At 47.4% G+C, this 21,253-nt stretch overlaps 1 protein-coding gene and 1 long non-coding RNA gene across 3 annotated transcripts in view; both read left to right on the top strand.

Annotated features, from left to right (window-relative positions):
- The window catches only part of LOC138582189 (homeobox protein Hox-C6), a 253,135-nt gene that overhangs the window by 128,444 nt on the left and 103,438 nt on the right, over positions 1-21,253 (top strand). The gene's annotated exons all lie outside the window — the stretch shown is intronic.
- Positions 9,585-10,823, top strand: LOC138581805 (uncharacterized). The gene is made up of 3 exons (XR_011304795.1): positions 9,585-9,679; positions 9,778-9,915; positions 10,352-10,823. It is a non-coding gene; the product is annotated as an uncharacterized lncRNA (long non-coding RNA).

Genomic DNA, 21,253 nt, shown 5'->3' with positions numbered 1-21,253 from the left:
TCACCCACTGATTCAGGAAACGCAAGAAACTGAGTCCTTAAATGATGGGTCCCTTTGCAGTTCAGGAATTGGTACATTCTTCACTATGGGGTTTTCCCACAGCTGATCATTCTAGATAAGCTCAGTTTCCAAATCCACCAAACCTTCCACTGGGTCTGATTTACCCTGCACAATGAATGGCTAGACGTCCTCTTGTGTGAAGTCCAAAACCGTCTGCACCGAAGATCTGCTAAAAGTGTACTTTTTTCTCATCATATTGCACTCTTGGGACTTTGCTCGGTGAGGTACCACCTATAGCATATGCTGAATATGTTTTCTATATGTTGAACACAAGTTGAAGAACTGAGTGCCCTGTACCAAATAGCCCTTAATTTCTCTTTTAAAATTTCAACCATCAATCTCCTTCATAGGCTCGCTTGTAATGACATTATTTAGCACTGTTACCATATACATTGCCCTGTATATTTATGAAACCAAATGTTTATTAGGCAGGCTCAATAAGGGGATTCAAATGCCGTGGGGCTTCTAGTATGTTTATCTTTGTGTGGCTTGTGAATCTGGTTAGATTCACATGCTTTACATTGTCCACCATCTAGTGGTTGGCTCGGAGTATAACATTTGTTTTTTCGAAGTAAAAAAATAGGGCGCCTGCTAGGGCATTGCAGTCACACTATCCTATGTACACATTTACACTTCATCCCTCATGCAGTGACGTCTACCATCGGTTGGCAGCAAAGCTCTTTGTGGAGAGAAGATTTGATAACATTGCATGCTTGGTCATCAACTTCAAAAACCAAGTAAAGTCGGACGAAAGAACTTCAACTCCAAATGACAGTGAGTCGATGAGGCATTCAGTATGGAGAGTGGGGGACACAGAGGAATGTCTTCATACACTCCTAGAGGCCTAGATAATGTCTCTGTCCCTTTGCATTACTCGAACTAGACAAGCATTGATTCCTGAGGTCCATATGGAGAATACAACAATTTAATTCGAAATTTCCCTGGAGTCACACACAAGTGTGTAACAGTTGTCTCACAACGGACAATGGCTAAGACCGCTGCCCTGCGTGTCAAAACATTAAACCGAAGACTCTTTGGGAGCAGCGCCGCAAGCGAATCGGAAGCAACAGAGACCAATGTTCAGGCCCTGAAACATCAGGTCAGGGTTTCAGACTAGGAGGTTAGGAACTGCCCCAACAAAAGACAAGGAGGCGCTTTCAAAGAAAGCCATGTGGCAGATCCCCATCTCCAACTGTTCGACCTCAGGTCAGGTTATAGAGAAGTGCCTTGGCGATGGAGAAAACACAAAAAATTACAAACACAGGCACTAACACAACGGTAGATGAGAAAAAAGAGCATAGGGTTCAAACTTGACATAAAAGACAAAAGATACACCATCCCTGGAGTCTAGCGGAGCCTCCGCCGACAAAGGCGCAGACAAGAGCAGGGTACAGGCCTTGACAAAAGAGATTCAGGGAAAGGGTATTTAAAACAAAAATCGCCTGTCACACCAACACTTACGGCTGTCGAATCAATGCCGGAAGAAAAGATGCTCTCTGCAGTAATTAATCAAAAGACTGGTAGATATCTCAGACTCTGAGGACGAGTGAGAGGAAGAGAACAATATGGCCGACGACCAAGATGCTGACACAGACATTTTTGTTTCAACCCACAGACATATGTCGCCAGCCTCAGAACCAACAACTCGATGCACAAAAGAGTGATCTATGCAGGAAGTTTGAGAAAACATGTAAAAAATAATATGTGTATTTCATGGAAAGACATGAGACCCTCCGAAAGAAAAATAAGCACAACAGATAGTGAATCCCCTAAGAAGATAGCAAGGTCACATGTTCAGATGGACAATCGCCCAGACCCTTACTCTGACCAGGAGGATTTTGAGGGCACTGGTGAGACAAATTCTCATCAGGACAGACTCACTAGTTGTCACCACAGCCAGAAAGAGGCCTAACACAGCTATGTCTGCCGCAGATTATCCCATTGACAAAACAAAGCAGGCATATACACACATTTGGTCTCAAAGGAGCAATTTCCGCAGGAAATAGTCAGAGGATTGCAAATACCACAGCACTAATGTTTCCGGTACAATAGAGCACAGTGGAACGACAAGAAAAGCATCCAAGACATCATTCTGCAAAATCATACTAGAGAGGAAAAAGATGGCAAATGCCATTACCAAGAACACTCTTGACATGGCAGAAACAGCAGAATGCCATGTCGCAGGGGCTACTGTTATAAAGCGCCATTCATGGCTAACGGTCTATGGTTTAAAGTCAGAGAGTCAGGCAACCCTGCAAGACAAACGTATAGAGTATGCATCTCGTTTTGATAGGACAGTGTAGGAAACCTTAGAAAGGGCCAAAAGACCACGACATACTAAAGACACTGGGACAGATGTCAAAGAGATATTTTCAACCTAGAGGAGCACAGGCAAATCGCTATTCCTTTCGGTCCAACACATACTCACAACCAAAAGCCCAAGTCCAACAGACTCAGGGCAATAGCTAGTATACATGCAATCAGCCACAACACACCTATTCATCCCTCTCTAGGCAGCAGCATAGAGGAAAGCCCATGGGAAGCAGACAAACCCCCAGAGCGCATCCTCCACCTCTAAACAATGTCTCCAGCATTCAGGTCCCCTCCAATGTGACCCCTTTAGGCGATCGCATAACATCATTCGCCCACGCATTGGAGGGGATAACATCAGATAAGTGGGTGCTATACACAGTTAGAGGGGATACTGTATGGTGTTAGTGGGAACTACTCACAACCTGCCACCATGCAACATAACACTGACGCAGGAGGACCATCAGGAGTTCCTAGAAAAGGGAATTGTGGCTCTACTAGAAAAGGACACCATCGAGAAAAGTCCATCCATATCAGGTAAATAGGGGTATTTGCTCTCTTTAATTCTAGGTACCCAAAAAGGACAAAACAAATAGGCCAGTGTTAGAGATTTGAGGCCAGCAAACAAATACATATCTACAGTTCAAGGTAGGGAAATGTCACTGCCAGTTCAACATGTTAACTTTTGGAATAGCACCAGCACCTTGTGTATTCACAAAAGTGTTTGTGGTTGTAGTGGCACACCAACGCAGGGAAAACATCCCCGTCTCCCCTCATCCCACTAGCTCATAACACGGGAGTCTCAGGCAGACTGTCTATATAACACAAACATAACAGTGGACCTACTTTTCAAACTGCCGAGCTCAAAATTGCTGGTAGATATTTAACTCCTGCTTATAGCCTTGCAGATCCTGTTTAGCTTGACACCACATCTACCAGGAGCTACCTTTGGCTCTTGAAGCCATCCAGTGCCATACAAACATACCTATGTGGCATAAACTTTCTGTATTTGGGAATATCTAAAAGGAAGCATTAGATACATCTAGAAGACATAATAGATTGTATATAATGGACAAAACCTTCAAGTTTGCATCATACATAAACCTTACATTTGTGGAACGCTGTGTACTAGCTCCTGGGTCTCTTGTGTAGCTCTTGACTACTAGGTGACACCCAATAAAGAGAAGCTAGTTTTTGCTCCTTATCATGTAATTTTAATGTTGATCCCTGAACTGGGTTTCACCATAAACTAGACAAAAACAAGAAAGGTACCATCCTAGATGAAAACAGTTCCTGGAAGCTATTATAGATTCAGAACAAGCAATCACTTACCCAGCCACAGAAAGGGTGCAAGCATTCCTTCACATAATCCTTTATTTCCAGACAGATGCCCAGGTAACAGTACAAAAGGTCATTAAAGTACTAGGGATGATGACATCATGCATCTACATAGTGCCACATGCAAAGAAATATAACAATGGCTATCAGAACAATGTTCCCAAGTATCAGCCAATGGGACGATCTAGTGGTGCTAACAAAAGGTTTAAGTTACTTACCTGTAACTATTGTTCACCATCATGGGGTCTGGCATAGTTTCACATGTTCATGAATATTCCCTGTCGTCAGGCTGGGAACCCTCGGTAAAAGAAAAAACAGTTTCACTTTTACTTAAAAACGGTATTTCTCCTCTAAACCAATCACCATCCTCTGGGTTATACTGCCCCCATCCAATGACAGTCCTCTCCCTAAGTCCCTCTTCTGGCAGACATCTTCAGATTTGATAACCACGTAAAGTGGCAGTATGACCAAGAAGAGCTGCAGAGGGGACGGAGGGAGGGTTCACAAGTGAATCCATGCCAGCCCCATGCTGGAGAACAATAGTTGGAGGTAAGTAACTTAAACCTTCTCCAGCATGGGGTCTGGCATGGATTCACATGCTCATGAATAACGAATACACAGCAGTACAACATTACACAACCACGGAAGTGGCAAGGCTTAACAGAAGCAATACATTTTTACCTCCGGAACAGTCTCACCTCAAGCGAACAACAGGGTGTGTCGCACTGATTGTCAGAATCTGGACTCCTGCCTAGAATCCCTATCGACGCAGTAGAACTTTGTGAAGGTGTGCAGTGGCACACCAGACAGGAACGCCATCGTCGCAGCAATCGCTCTGGTGGAGGAGCTCTGGGACAGCCAGGCAGCGGTCGGTTTGCCACCTTGAAATGGAAGCCTTGGACAAGGCCTTCCCATGGTTCACAGGACCAGAGTTCTGAAACAGTTGTGAGGTCTTCTGAAAAATCTCTTTGTGCATGTCACGTACAACCCCACGGCACGAGCAACGTCCAGCGAATGCAAGGCCCTTTCCGCCAGCGACAAAGGATTCGGGGAAAAAAACAGGTAACACCAAAGACTCGTTGAGGTGGAATTCCATTGGAACCTTTGGCATGAAAGAGAGGTGCGTCTGCAGCGGCACCCTCGATTCGTGGAAAGTCAGGTATGGTTGCCTGCAGCATAGGACCTGGATCTCACCTACCCTTCTGGCAGAGGTGATGGCCACAAGGAAAGCCGTTTTCCATGAGAGGACATTATAATGTTGTTACGCAATTTCTCCTGTCTTCACTACATTTTTATGTATAAATAAATAGGTGTTTACTTCATCCCAGTACACCTAAAATACAGAAACCTTTGTTCCTCTGTTTGATGTTATAAATTTTGTTGAATCAATTCTCTAAAGAATATTGCTAACTATATCCTTAAGAATCTACGCCCTTGTTGCGTAGTCCAAGAGTGTGCAGGGGACGGGAGGACTCGAACTTTGGGTCCTCTTCCCTTGCTCTTATTTGCTATAGGGTTTTTGTGCCAAAACCCTCTTTTCCTCCTCTGCACCTCACAAAAGTATCGACACCACTCCTTGTGGCTTTCAAAATAACATTTTCAAACATCTCCTCTATTTGGGTGTGCACTCACTCCACCACTATACCTTGTTGTTTGTTCATTGGATTTTTCCAGTGTGGCACAATCAGTGGTAGCACCCCTTTCCCTAAACATTGAACTAATATGTCATTTTCACGCATTAATGAATTGACTGACAAACACGCTAAAACCCTCGCTTTTGACACGGAGGAAGCGAAACGCATTCTGTCTCTGATCAAGACCACAGAGAAAAACCTACAGTCTACGTCAAAACCGGAGAGATTAATTTCACAGTTGGAAAAACTGATTAGACGTGAAATATCACAAAAACTTCACGCTACAACATTAGTTGAGTACTATAAATCACAGAGGATCCCTAGAGGTCTAAGGGTATATCTGAGACCGACCCTGTGCAGCGAGAGTAAAACATTTATTGCCAAATGGGATCAGATTCTAAATAAGTGCTCTCTTGATCTTATTCTATTAACTATTGAAGAACTTTCGAAATCATTGACTTCTTTAGATACAGACATTGAGGCTCTAAAAACGCAACTATCGGAATTTAAAACAGCGGCAGAACTTACAGGTCTTCTGGAGGACATTAACGAAAAACTAAATAACTATAAGGTGGACATTGAACAAAGAAAGCTAAGAAAGTTCAAAAGAGACACCTTCGACTACTTGAACGACATCGTCTACTCCTGGCAAGAGTTTTACCACCACCGAAACCAGAACAGAAATAGACCACCACACCCGAATTCACCCAATTCGGGTAGCGATAGCAGCAGTGGGAGTATAGGGGATCCGATCAGTCAAGCCTTAAGACATCAACCAACAACATCACAGAGTGACATAGAGAACGCCAGAACTGAGACACCAATAGATCAACACACGGGACGAATAGCAACACCGTCTGGGGCTTTTTTAGGCCTAAGAGATCGGTTAAGAGAAAGACCAGAAGAGGTAAAAAGGCCACAAAAAACAAAAAACAAATAACTGAAAATATAGTGATGAATATTTCAAGTAAACATCTATCAAGTGACCAACTGTTTATTCTGAATCGGGGCCTATCATTCGTACCCACGAGTAACACATCTATGTTTGAAGAGCAAGTCTGTCTACACCGACTTATGAGAAAGATTAGATTAAAGATGTTCTTTGAAAATGACCCAGGACAAGATGATACTCCTGAAGACAATCTAGAACTACGACCCAAGAGCCTGTTCGATCCACCCATCCAAAATCCTATACTCGATTTATTTGAGAAAAAGGTACTTAATGACTTGAAACGAATCAACTACCGCAAACTATCTCCGATCAACATTAAGAATAGTCAGCTTGAGCATATTGAGACCCTGGCAAAAGATGAAGATATCACCATTAAACCGGCAGACAAGGGCGGAGCCATAGTCGTCATGGACACGATTTACTACACCACTAAATGCCTCGAACAACTCAACGACCAGACAACTTACAGTAGATTGAATGGCGACCCCTCTCAGGGTATAAAGACTACTATCGAGACCTTAATTGACAATGCCCTCGACAATGATTGGATAAGTGTTAAAACCAGTCAATTCCTTATTAATAAACATCCGATAACACCAGTATTCTATGGACTTCCAAAAATTCATAAGGACAATCAGAAACCTCCATTAAGACCTATAGTTGCAGGAACGGAGAGCATCTTTGATCCTCTAGCCATCTATGTTGACCGCCTTCTACAGCCTTTAATTCAGGAAATCCCTACCTACCTCAAAGACACCACAGATTTCCTCAACTGTCTAGCAGAAATCTCAGCTATCAGTAGCGACTGCATCATATTCAGTATGGATGTATGCAGTCTATATACCTCTATACCACACGATGAAGGCATTAACGCTGTGGAATGGTTACTCTCCAACTCTGAACAAATACGAGGTAACTCAGAGTTCATCATTGAACTACTTAAACTCATCTTACATAATAGCTACTTTCGGTTCCAAAAGACCTTCTACAATCAAATATCTGGCACATCCATGGGCTCTGCTATGGCACCTGTCTATGCAAACTCATTCATGTATAGATTTGAAACAGAACACGTCTTAGATAATCAAATATGGTCATGTAAGATCATACTGTGGAAACGATTCATAGACGATATATTTGGAATCTGGTGCGGCACAAGAACTGAATTGGACGAGTTTTTACTCTACATGAACACAGTACACCCAAAAATTAAATTCACGATGGACGTTGGAGAACCAGACCTCCACTTTCTAGATGTCAGCTTGAAGATCTATGAAGGAAAGGTAGTGACCACCATTTATCACAAACCCACAGATACCAATAATCTCCTACACTTTACCAGCTTTCACCCAAAACCCATGCTAAAAAGTCTCCCTTACAGTCAGATATTGAGACTAAAAAGAATCATATCAGACCCAGCTGGCCTTGACATTGAATGCACTCAACTAATTGAGCGATTTCAGAAACGAGGATATCCTCAGGACATTCTACAAGAAGCCAACGATAGATCAAACCATCTAACACAGAAAGACCTGTTAGCACCTAAGTCCAGAACTAATTCTACTCCATTGATGTATATTTCCAAATATTCACGTCAAAGTTTTCAGATTGGCAAATCTATAAGAAAGCATTGGTCTTTACTACAAAGTGATGAACACCTGAAAGAACTCTTCCCAAGAGTACCAATGATGGCATTTAGAAGGGGCCGCAACCTTAGGGACAGACTCGTGAAAGCTGAAAGACCAAATAAGGATAAACAGATCCTCTTACAGACTAAAAAAATGGGCACTTTTCCATGCCTTAATTGTACCAACTGCAACAATGTAATCAAGGGTAATACCATCTCTCACCCATCAACAGGCAAAAAGATAAAGATCAGAAGCTTCGCCACCTGTATAACAGCAGGCGTCATATACGCTCTGAAATGCCCTTGTGGCAAATTATACATTGGGCAGACTACGAGGTCTTTGAAAGAACGAATATCAGAGCACAAGTCCACCATCCGGTGTCAAAACCAGAAATCACCAGTAGCCAGACATTTTATGGAAGCAAAACATAACATCAGTCAATTAAGATTCCAGGTCGTCGAAGTTGTAAGCAAACCACAGCGAGGTGGCAACTACATAAGACTATTGGCACAAAGAGAAAAATATTGGATATACCTCTTAGACACCAAATACCCAAGGGGTCTCAACGAGGAGACATCCTTGAACTGCTTCATTTAGATATTTTTTAACTTTCAGATATTTCTGTCCTGTAGACCCTGCACTCTCTACCATACACCAAGAATTCACTATGCTTTTGGATATGGGAAGGCAGCAACATCCTCACAACTGACTGTCTAGTGAATGGGATAATTAATTTTACCCTGCACTCTATTGAAATAACTAGACATTTGATAGATCAGCAGCACTAATCAGGAGGTCATAGTTATTGAAGAACAGGCTTCACGCCACGGTACATATTATACATATTTTAATGCATTGTTACATGTTAGGACTTAGTATTGTTAGTCCTAATACATGATGGAATTTACAGCAATGTACATTTGCCACTTGTAATATTGAACATGTAAACAGTGTGCATAACTAAGAATGTGAGGACATCGGGTACCTGTATCAGATTGTCCAGCAAATCAAATAAAGGGATGTAAATGTTCATATTGTGATGTTTGGATACACTCGAACGATACAGAAGTGCCATACGCATAAGTAGCACCACATGCAGAATATGTTTGGTAAAATTACTCCGTTTTTCCGACCGCTGCTGTTATCATCATATTGTTTAAACTTAGGCTACTCTTAACAGAATTTTGATTATGTTGTCAGAAGAGGACTTGCAGAACTGTACACACGTAATCACTTTTACCAACAGGGTCCTTTTACATAGCTAAAGATGGCCGCCACATTTCTCGAACATCGTAATCACTTTTACTAACAGGGTCCTTTTACATAGCCAAAGATGGCCGCCACATTTGACAACATTTCTCGAACATCGGGTTAGTCCGTTGTTGATCTCAACCCCCAGAATCTAGCCCGCCAAATACTAGGCTATTTGAACACGGTCCCTCGTTTCCATGGGCACCGTGCATACAACGAACAGAGAGAAGCACAACTGGTTGTACATAGAGGCAGTGCAGGTACGCACTTTCTATAGAACACTGTACACGCTGTTTGACCGTGTGATCAATGATCCATATGATCTTGAATACTCACTAGCACTACACTGTCATCCACAGAAAGCATTCGCACTAACGAGTTCCCAGATCTATCTGCACCTGTCCTTCCTGCAACGTTAGATACAACACAGAGGAATCCTGCACGTCCACCGGACATTGAATCCTGCCGCAACATACCCGCGTGCTTTACCGCACGAATGATAGCAGGTATATGGTCATTTTCTCACTAACGAACACATTATTGTACTTGTGAATAGATATTTAGTCACACACAGTAACCCGTACATTTACATTGCTATCCACAGAGATTACCGGAAGTATCGAAGTACCTTTCTGCACCAAGAAAACACCTAAATCGAGGTCTTGGCACTGCAAGCATGTCCACATGGACTTATTTTTTCGCCATAGATGGCTTTTTTGTTACAACATTTAACCCTCAATAGGTTAGTACTTTTTTATGTAGAATATCCTTTTTGTGAAAAAAACCTTCTTTTGTTGTGTAATTTGTATTTACCATGCTTAACAGTAAACCTACACTGGTTGATTATGCCCTCAAAATTGAATATGTTTCATCTGTTGAATTGAATTTTAGAAGCCTTCATTATAGCCTCCATTTTTAAATTACTAATGACATTCTATTTGGTTGGATTCCCATTAGAGGTGCACGGGACTACACTAGACAGTGTTCTGGATTTTTCTTTTAAAAACATGGCCAGATAGTTACTCTGGTCAAACTAAATTGAATGTTTGCACTGTCTAGCACACCACATGTAGATATTTAATTTGAATAAAGTAATGCTGCTTGTTGTTTATTTGGTTGACAAACTTACAAATATACTTTTTGTTTATATTTTTTTCCCCTAAATGCATTTTGACTAGACAGTAGATCCACAGAGGCTTCTGAAGAAGAGGTATTACCTCGAAACGCGTCAAGCCATTGAGAGTGGAATTTCCATCAACTTTTGATTATGTTGACATTATAATGTTGTTACGCAATTTCTCCTGTCTTCACTACATTTTTATGTATAAATAAATAGGTGTTTACTTCATCCCAGTACACCTAAAATACAGAAACCTTTGTTCCTCTGTTTGATGTTATAAATTTTGTTGAATCAATTCTCTAAAGAATATTGCTAACTATATCCTTAAGAATCTACGCCCTTGTTGCGTAGTCCAAGAGTGTGCAGGGGACGGGAGGACTCGAACTTTGGGTCCTCTTCCCTTGCTCTTATTTGCTATAGGGTTTTTGTGCCAAAACCCTCTTTTCCTCCTCTGCACCTCACAAAAGTATCGACACCACTCCTTGTGGCTTTCAAAATAACATTTTCAAACATCTCCTCTATTTGGGTGTGCACTCACTCCACCACTATACCTAGGAACTTGAGAGGGGCCTGATGCACAGGCTCGAAGAGTGCCCCATAAATCTTGTCAGAACCACGTTGAGTTCCCACGTTGGGGCAGGAGCCTTCACCGGTGGGAAAGATCGAAAAAGTCCTTTGAGAACTCCTTGACGAGTCGGTGTGACCAAAGTGAAGATCTTCCTGGAGACCTGGTGTAGCAGGAAATAGCAGCCAGATGTACCTTGATTGAGGTGTGCGCCAGTCCGGCCTTGGCCAAGGAAAGCAAGTATGGAAGGAACTGCAGAGCCGGGACCCTCAGAGGGGTAACCTTCTGAGACCGGCACCACGTAGCGAAACGCTTCCACTTGTGACTATAGCATCTCAAAGTTGACGACGCCCTTCGTCTGTAGGCAACTCATATCCTCTAAACTCTAGGGCTGCAGGAGCCAAGCCCACAGGTTCAGTGGTCCTGGTTTGTGATGAATGATTGTGCCTCCTTCTCTGGTGAGAAGATCAGGAACCACTGGCAGCTTGACCAGAGGCGAGGCTGACAGGCTGAAAAGGTCCAGATAGCAAAACTGCCTCGGCCACGCCGGGGCGATGAGTATCATCTTGTATGGACACTGTCTGAGTGTGTTGATGACTTGTAGCAGGAGAGGAAACAGGGGGAACGCGTACAGGAACAGCCCCTCCGACGGGAAGGAGAACGCGCCCCCCAGGCTCCTCGCCTGGTGGAACCTGCTGGCAAACATCTGGCACTTGGAGTGTGTCGTCGTCGCAAACAGATCCATTTTGGGTCTGGCCCATTTGACGAATAGACAGTCCACATGATCCTGACGAAGCTCCCACTTGTGGCAGGAGCGCAGTTCCCTGCTGAGGGAGTCTGCAATGCTGTTCTAGACTCTCGCCAGGTGGAGAGGGACGAGGAATACCCCCTGTCCGACAGCCCAGCGTAACTAAGTCCTGCGCTTCTCTGGAGAGCGCCGGGGATCGAGTGCCCCCCTGCTTCCTGTTGTAGAACATGGTGGTGGAGTTGTCTGTAAAGATCCTCACCACCTTGCCTTTCAGAGATGGTAGGAACGACTTGAGGGCCAAGAACACTGCCCGCAGCGGCAGGATGTTGATATGAAGATCCTTCTCCTCCGGCAGCTGTTGGAGCGGACGCCCCACCATCCTACCGCTCAACAGAACTTGTTGTTGAGAGAGATCTTGTCCGTGAAGCTTCTGGACAACTGTATGCAGGGGGCGTCCAGGGATTCCTGAAGAGATCGCATTTGCCACCTGCAGAGCTGGACAAAGTAGATGCAGGACGACATCATGCCCAGTAACGACTTAATAGCTCGCACTGTGGCCGTCTTCGTCGACGACAGATGTTGCACCTTTCCTTGAATGGCTCCTATCCTCTCCTCCGAGGGCGACGGCAGGCAATACACTGTGTTGAGTCTGGTGACTATGTACAGCGCGTTCTGTGATGGCGTTAAGAGGGACTTTGGATAGTTGATGGAGAATCTCAGATCCGTCAGTAGGCGGACGGTCGCGTCTGTGTGTCTGTCGGCCAGCTCCCGCAAGCAGGCACAAATCAGCCAGTCGTCCAGGTACGGGTATACGTGTATGCCCTGTAGACGTAGATGGGCCAGCACTCGTCCCAGGCATTTGGTGAACACTCTGGGGGCCAACATCAAGCTGAAAGGTAGAGCTTTGAACTGGTAGTGTTGTCCCTGCACAACGAAACATAGAAACTTCAGATGTTTCTTGTGAATGGGGACGTGGAAGTAGGCGTCCTCCAGGTCAAACAGCGTCAAGAAGTCTCTTTTCTCCAGTTGGCCGAGAACGTGTTGAAACGTGACCATCCTGAACTTTTGGGACTTTATGTATTTGTTCAGATGTCATAGGTCTAGGATGGGCCTCCAGCCCCCTGTCTTCTTTCTGACCAGAAAGTATCTGGAAAAGACTCGGAGCCACCTCTATCACCCCTTTTTGCAGCATGGCCCACACCTCTTCCAGGAGCTGAAGGATGTGCTGCTCCTGACAGGTAACCGGAGGGATCTGCGGACACCTACGCTAAAACTCCAGGGTGTGTCCTTGAGCGAGAGCATCCAGTTGGTGGTGATCTTTCTCCACTCACTGACAAACCTCTTCAGCCGGCCTCCCACCGGAGTGCACGAGTGGGGGCCCCACGTCCCAGTCGGTTCAGGCTTGCTTCGGTGCCGGTATCCTGCCCTGCGATCGGCGGTGATGCGATCCTCTGCTACATTAGGCCTGGCAACGGCCTCTGTAGGCTTCCGGCATTGTGGATCTAAAAGGCTGTTGGTACGATGTGGAGAAACCTTTTGAAGACCTGCTTGACTTTCCCATGGAGGAGCGAAAAGACGAGCAGTGCTGCTGGAGAGTGCCCAGGGAATGGGTTGTCTCTGTATCCGTTTTCATAGGCTGGAGGGACTCGTTGACGACCTTCCCAAACAGGCTCTCTCTGTCGAAGAGCATATCCAGGACCTTCGCTTGTACATCCTGACGGAAATTTGTGGCTTTCAGCCAACCTTAGCGACGAAGGCAGACACCGTTCCCCACTTGCCGGAACCCCATGTCAGCGACCTCCAATGCCACTGTGATGGCGTGATCAGACGACACTTCCCCATCCTGGATGAGAGTGATTACCTCCATCTTCTTATCGTCTGGGAGGAACTCCAGAATCAGCACCAGCTTGTTCCACAACTCCCTGTCTTGCCTGGCTAGGATCGCCAGTGCATAGGCCGCCTTGATAGTGGGTGCCGCAATCTAAATCACCTCCTTTCCCATGGCGTCCATCCTTTTCCCCTCTCTGTCTGGAGGGAACAAAGACAACGAGGACAGGTTGGCCGAGCTTTCCTTGCGGCCACCAATAGCACTGAATCGAGCGATGGTTGCGATCTCAGGCACTTGGGTCCGGCACCCTATATTTCTTTTTCAGCCTATCCATTTTGGCTGGAGCCATGCAAGGGTTCTTCATGCGGGCTAGGCCCTCCTCCAAAACATTGTCCAGAAGGGCACCACCATGATCCTCTTCCTCTTGGCCTCGTGCCTCTGGTACAAGAAGCCCTCCTTCTTGGTTTCCCCAGGCACCAGCTGGAATAGTTCAAAGGCTCTGGAAATCAAGGAGTGGAACGATCCCACCTCATCCGGTGGGTACACCCTATGTGGAGCATCCAAATGTGGAGATTCACCGTCTGCTGCAACGATATCCTTGCCATCTTCTGTCATTCTGTTGTTGTGGCCGTATCTGTCCCTGTGTCTGGGCCTGCTGGGGAAGAAGGGACCTGACGTGGTGGCGCAGGTTAAAATGGAGGCGTCGGATGATGCTTCCACATCTTTGTTGGAGGCTGATCAGGGACCTGGGGGACCACAGGTACCGGAGTTGGAGGCATCCTCAACTGGTCTCTGACACCAAGGTGTGTAGAGTCGACAGAATATCCAAGGAAATGTCCCTCGGCTGAGAAGGGCAGAACAGGAAAACTAGGCCCTGCGACGTCGTCGCCGTTGTCCTCCTCTTCAACTTCCCTTAGCTGTCGTGGCAGTAGCCGTCATCGATGGAGTCACTGACAGGGACTTAGCATGAGCCTGCATGGGGTGTTCGGCCTTCTTCTCCTCCATCCGCGGCTTCTTGGATTTCTCACATAGTTTAGTTGGGGTAGATGACTTCCTCTTCGAAGAGGAGCTTGATTGTCGACTGGCAATGGAGGCGGAAGATGATGTTGATCGCACCTTATCCACTTTGGGACCCACTTCTGCAGGAAACCCGGTGGACTCAGACTTGCAGCTCTTGGCCTTATCTTGGGCCCCCACAGATGAGGCGCCCTCAAAGGACTTAGAAGACCGCTCCTCGGACCGTCCGGTCATGGGTCAGGCATGATCCTGCTCGGAGCACGGGTCAGAGTCCTTGGCGTTACGTCATGCCGCCAGCCTACTGCGCCTGTCCTTTGTCGTCTTCATGGAGAAACCGAGGCATATCTCGCACTCTGCCTCCTTGTGGTCCGGGTGCACGCCGTAGAGGCATTACAGGTGCTTGTCCTCCACAAACACATTCCGTAGCCCACATTTGGTTCAGGGCCTGAAGAGGGACCGTCCCTCCTCCTTCTCCTCCGTCATGGTGGAAGGGCGCTAAGTAGGCCCAAAGGCCTTGCAGAATCTTCAACGATCTTCGCCCTTGAGCGACACAGAACTTCACCGACAACTGATCCCCACTGTCAGCTGATGAAGAAAAGAACACACAGGCTTCTTTGAAACAAAAATATCACTTTTTCTGTCAAAAACAAGAAAAAAACCTACAAATAGTTGGGAGAGCAAACTCAAAGACTCCCAACACTGAAGCTTGCAGTACAAATGTGAAGATGGCTGCCAGAGGAGGGACTTAGAGAGAGGACTGTCAATGAATGGGGGCAGTATGACCCAGAGGACAGTGGTTGGTTTAGAGAAGAAATACAGTTTTTAAGTGAAACTGTTTTTTTCTTTTACAGAGGACTCCCAGCCTGATGACGGGGAATACTCATGAGCATGTGAATCCATGCCAGACCCCAGGCTGGAGAAGAGGTAGTGAGTGCTCTGCAGTTCTGTACAAAAGAAAAACTCTTAAAAGGCAGGTACTTCACACTCCCTACAATCCAGGCGACAATCACAACAGACGTCTCAATTTTAGGTGGGGGGGCCCACTGTCAAGAACTCACTGCACTGGATATGTGGACCCAATGAGAAACCATAAAGCACATAAATGTGCTAGAACTGTTAGCAGTAAAGATGGTACTGCTACGATTTCAAACAAGAATTTACAGCAAGAACACATTTATCAATACAAGACAAAACAACGGCTATGACATACGTAAACAACCAGGGAAGAACTCATTCAAATACACTGTCAATTCTGGGCCAGGAAATATGGCAGTGGTGACTCAAAAAGATTCATACCCAGACACATTACCCCAGCAAACACAATCACCTGGCAGACAGCCGAAGCAAAACCACGAATGGGAAGTAGACACATTAACATTCAAACACATTTTCAGGATATGGGGGTACCAACAGTGGATCTGTTTGCAACAGCACAAAACATAAAATGGCAAAACTTTCATCCAGGTACCCATGGAAAGGGGACACTGGGAAATACTCTACAGAGGAATTGGTAAGGGACATTTGTTTATGCCCCCCCTCCGACACCATTACTCCGCAAAGTGATTCACAAGCTACTATACACAAGGGCAACATTGATACTAATTGCACCAATGTGGGCCAGACAGACTTGGTATCCTCCACCTCAAAAAATTGTGAATCTACTACCTTTCAAATTACATCCAGTTCACAACCTGCTAACACAACAAGACAAACTGACTCATCCCTGCCCACAGACATGGAACTTGGAAGCATGGCTCCAGAAGTCAGAGTTATGTCATCTACAATTGGCACTCTTCAATCCACCCTGAATCACCCATTTCCTGCTGGCATACAGTCCTCAGAATTGTGGCAACATAATGGCCCAGGAAAAAAAGGCCTATCTACCAGATCTCTGGCTCCAGAAGCCTACATTCATGGAGGCACAGCTAAATGCACTGACGGCAGAGGCGGAGCATGATGATGCCCTATTCGGCAGCAGCCACAGAAAAACCTCTGCCCAGAGAAAGACAGCCCAATGGGCCGACATACAGGCAAGGGTGATGGCAGTGGGAACAGTAGCCCGTAGCATCTGAGACGGTTGGAAGCGTTGGGATGACCTAAAGGAGAGGGTCTGCAGTCTCATAGCCAGACACAGGAGGGAGAGCGCTGGCACAGGAAGAGGCACAGTGGAACCCATCCACCTCGCGCCCTGGGGGGAGATAGCCAGCTCCATCCTCCACATGGAGGGCATTGAGGGGTTAGGGAGTACAGAAGGTGAAGGAGGAAAACACAGCGATGCCAGTAAGTAAATCTTACACCATGTACATGTGAATGTAGTGTCCAAAAGCATGCGTCCCCCAGCAGAGATGCACAAAATGGGAACAGGAATGGTTCAACACATAGCAGTCACAGAAAATGGCCAGTGAGCACACACACGTGCCAGGGGAGGCTGGTAAATGTAGCAATGCACATGCACTGACATCGAAATGTCCATGCCAACAGATGGACACATGAGAAGCACCCATGTGTGCCAAGATAGTCCATGTCAGAAAGCAAAGCCTCACCGCACCCACAACAAGCCACCTTGGCAGGCCAACAAGTAATGTGCACTACCCCCACCTAGTAGTAGCATCACTCATTGGAGCGATACCACCCAAGCCAACACAGGAAGAGTGCATCTCCGGTTCCCAAATAATGTTGCACGAGTGTAATGCAAGCCCACAGACATGCCTGCTATATGACTAACAGCATGTCATTCTATTCCAAACAGGAACACAGTCCACAGACAGTGATGAGGCCGGACCCTCCACTGCAGGCACAACATCTGCCCCACCCCTGCACAGGCCAGACCCCTTGCCAGCAGGAGCAGACAGCAGGGCACAGCTGCTGGGCCACTAATACCACCTCCACCATGACCACCACCATCTCCACCTACCACCACTGTGGACACACTAGCAAGTCCTGAGGATGACTTAATCCCCATGGCAGCGTTCAGTGGCCCCTCCACCGGCCAGGCAGGTGACACAGCAGTCACTAAAGCCGCCACTGCTATCCCACAGCCAGAACCTGTTATACGACATAGTGCTGCTGTACCTCCTGTGTCTGTAATTTGCCAGGGTTCTAGTACGCCCTCCTCGCCATCACAGATAGTGCAGTGGCAGGGCCCATTTGGACACCAAAGATGAGGATGAGGGGGATGATGTGGAGGTGCATCTTCATGCTTCAGTCCTGACACTCCACACAGCCCACCACCTCTGCCAGTGGCCAATGTTTCGGTCATGACTGAATACCTGCGTGCGTTTGAGGAGTGGCAGGCTTCCATCGAGAATCTGGCGTGCCAGCAGCTGCAGCAGATGCGGGCCATGCGTGGGAACATGCAAGGTTGCAGTCGCAGGATGGCCTGATCACTCGGCCATGACACTGCCACCATGACAGCAAGGGGACAGAGGGTGTGGGAGCACACAGAAGCTACCTCCACCTCGACCCTGCACCAATTTATGTAGCTTACCCTGCAGTTCATGTGGGACCAGGGGTCAGAAGCCTGAGAGGGCTCTCTACCTGGTAACCCAAGGCACTGCTCACAGCGCCTCCTCTCTGGAAAGGACCTGCTGAAGAGCATCATGGCCAAGAGGTGCAGAAAGTGACAGTTGGACACTGCCGGGGTCTTTTGAGGGTGTGTGTTTGGGGAGGGAGTTATGAGGGTGTTTTTCTTTAGGGGGGGGGGGTATTCTGATGAAGGTTGTTACACGTTGCTACATAAAAATAATTTTCACTTGAAGCAATGCCAGGACATAGTGTGTACAAGTGTTTAGTGTGTTTAATGTGGGAGAAACATCTTTACAAAGATGCAAGGGGATTGCAATGTGATGGCTTTTTAAAAATAAAACGTCAATCAGTTCCTGGTCGAGCCAGGAGCCTGTACCTGGCCTCTACCCGCTCAGTGCATGCATGCATGGCACCCATGGGCACTGCATTATCCTCCTCAGGGGGTGGCAGGTCCAAATTCGGGGGCTGGGGAATGTTCCGCCGAATGCAGATGTTGTGCAACATTGCACATGCGAGCACAATCTGTCCCACCTTGTCGGGCCTATACATGAGTGCACCCCCAGGCTGCTGTAAACATCAGAAGCAAACCTTGCACAGGACAAAGAAGCGCTCAACAGACACCCTAATCTGGAAGTGCGCCCGTTTGTATGCCAGCTCCTGTGACGTCTGGGTATTCTTCAGAGGAGTCATTAGCCACGGAAGCTGCAGGTATCTAGAGTCACCTGCAAGGAGAGTAGACATAGGTGTAAATCATGATAATGGGCCTCATTACACGGTAGGAGGTGGTGCTTGTGGTGAAGGGCACAATGGGCCCTGTCCCCCAATAAAGTTCACATACACAATGATGAAGTCCAAGCCTTTGTCTTAACTTGTCACCAGTGTATTAAATATATTTTGAGAAGAAAAAGTGCATGGCCCGAATATGCAACCACCCTTTCCCCCTCCCCCCACAACACTCCCAAAACACCCTTTCCTTCCTCCCCCCACAACACTCCCAAAACACCCTTTCCCCCCACAACACTCCCAAAACACCCTTTCCCCCCTCCCCCAACAACAATCCCAAAACACCCTTTCCGCCCTCCCCCGCAGCACCCCCATGTGTGGCTTGCACAATGTTAGTGTCCTGCTGCACATGTGCCAGCTAGATCCTGCTGGCCCTACTTCCCAGGCCCATCACCACCATTAGGAGGTTGGGAGGGTGTGCGCCTCATGGTGCGCAAGGAGCGGCGGTGGGGGCTTGTCTGCCTTGAACTTGCAGAGGAGGAGGTGCCTGGTTGTTCCTGTGGTGGTGGTGGGTACTGTTGGTCCATTGCGTCCGCTATGCGGGTGAGGACCTGCCTCCGTTGTGCCATCTCCTCGCAAAGCCTGTTGGTGCAGGCTTCTATGCCCTCCCTCGACTGCCTAGCATCCTCCCTGAACTCCTCCCTCAGATGAGCTGCGTCATCTACATGCTGGCCAACCAGCGCTGTAATATCCTCCTGGCGCTGCCTGATGGTGGCCAGGTCATGGCCACTGTGTCCAGCTCGTGGGGTGGCTGCTGCACCTTGGTGTATGTCTCGGCCATCAGGTGAGGGCAGCTGTGGGCTCCAGCACCCTACCATGGTCTCGTCGCCAGACTGGCCAAGGCTACTGGATCGTGGTGTTGGACGTGGGCTTGCTTCTCTGTATCCTGGGTGGCTGGGGGTCTGCATTTGCATGGGCAAGTCACTGGTCTCCTCCACGTCAGACAGTGGCTCAGTGGCTGCTGCCTCACCAGTCGAACTGGTGGCAGCAGAGAGTGGGCCCTCCGTGGGTGTTTCCTGTGTTGGGGGGATCACAGCAGTGGGTGCAGCAATTGTTGCAGCCGTAGCTTCAGGTCTTGGTGCAGTGGCTCTCTTGCTGTGTTTGCCCCTCCGCAGGTGCTCACTCCTCCCTGTGCCCCTTGATGTGGTGGCGGTGTTCCCTGTCTCCAGTGCCCTGGCTTGTTTTGTGGCAGGGGGAGCCTGTGTCGCAGTGTCCTGCCCATTGCTGTCGGTCTGTGAGCCTGTGTGGGACAAAGAGGGGGATGGCATTGGTGATGGTTCAACGTGCTTCATGCAGATTTTGTTCATCATGCTGTTCTGTGCATTGGGACTTCATTAGTGGGCATTCAGGTAATGAGGCTGTTGGGTGGGTCATCCATGCATGGGTCTGTGTGGCACGTGTCTGTGGTGATGCATGCATGTGTGTGTGTTGGGGTGTGACACTCCCATGGGCAGGGTTGTGTGCATGTATGTTTGTGGCCGCATCCATGAGGTGAGTCTGGGCTCACATTTGGGGGGTGCCTCACCTTTCACAGTGCATTGTTTCATGTGTACACTCACCTCCATCTGATGTTGTGAGTGCACCACGCTCCATGTCCCCAACTCCCTCTATGGATTCTACGCCAATCGTGCTGGCGCAGGTCTCCACCCACTCCCTGAGTTTAATGGGGGAATAAGCGCCACCTCCTGTGGCCATGACCAGCTTACGATTTGCAGACAGTATGCTGCGGACCCAGAGGCGGAGATCGTACCACCGCTTCCTGCAGTCTTTAACAGTGCGGATGGTGGTGCCCACCGCACTGACTTTCTGGGCTACCTCTGCCCAGATTGCCTTTTTTAAAATCAGGGTCTCACGCCGCATGTCCATCGCGAATACAACATCCGTGTTTGCAGCAAGGGTCTCCGTCAGCATGATCAGCTCCTCATTTGTGAATTTCTCTTTGCGCTGGCGATCTGCTGTTTTCTTGATTGCCTTGGGCATTGTGAGGGGATCCTTGATGCTTTGGTATGGCACTGGTGTGGAAACAGGTCCTGAAGGCAGAGGATGGCAATGGATTGTGTTTTTAAAGATGGCCACCGTGCTCTTTCCCGTTCCTGTGCGATGACGCTATTTCCGTTTCCGCAATTTTACGGTGACCGCTAATAGCGGTCACCGCTATTTGCGTGTTGCTGGAGGTCGGAAGTCCTATCAGCGCTTTCGTCGGTACCACTAAGGGTCTTTTTGGGGTCTTTAGCAGCATGGCGGTAGGGTCATTACCGGCATGGCGATGTGCTCGTGTCCGCGTACTCGTAATGGCACGCAATTAGTGGCCTCTTGTCAAGGCGGACATGTTAATAGCGCCATGCGGTAAGGGCAGTATTTTACCGCGTTCCGTGTAATGAGGCCCAAAGAACAAGTTACTTCTTACCTTGTAACGTTCTTTCGATGGGATGTTCCTCCGACGTATTCCTTATCTTAGATATCTCCTTCCAGCTCTGCTGGCCTCGGAAATTTT

This window comes from Ambystoma mexicanum, chromosome 3q, assembly GCF_040938575.1.
Source record: "Ambystoma mexicanum isolate Mex_15411 chromosome 3q, UKY_AmexF1_1, whole genome shotgun sequence".
Taxonomy (NCBI): Eukaryota; Metazoa; Chordata; class Amphibia; order Caudata; family Ambystomatidae; genus Ambystoma; species Ambystoma mexicanum.
The sequence above is the reverse complement of the archived record's forward strand: the minus strand, read 5'-3'. Positions and strand labels throughout refer to the sequence as shown.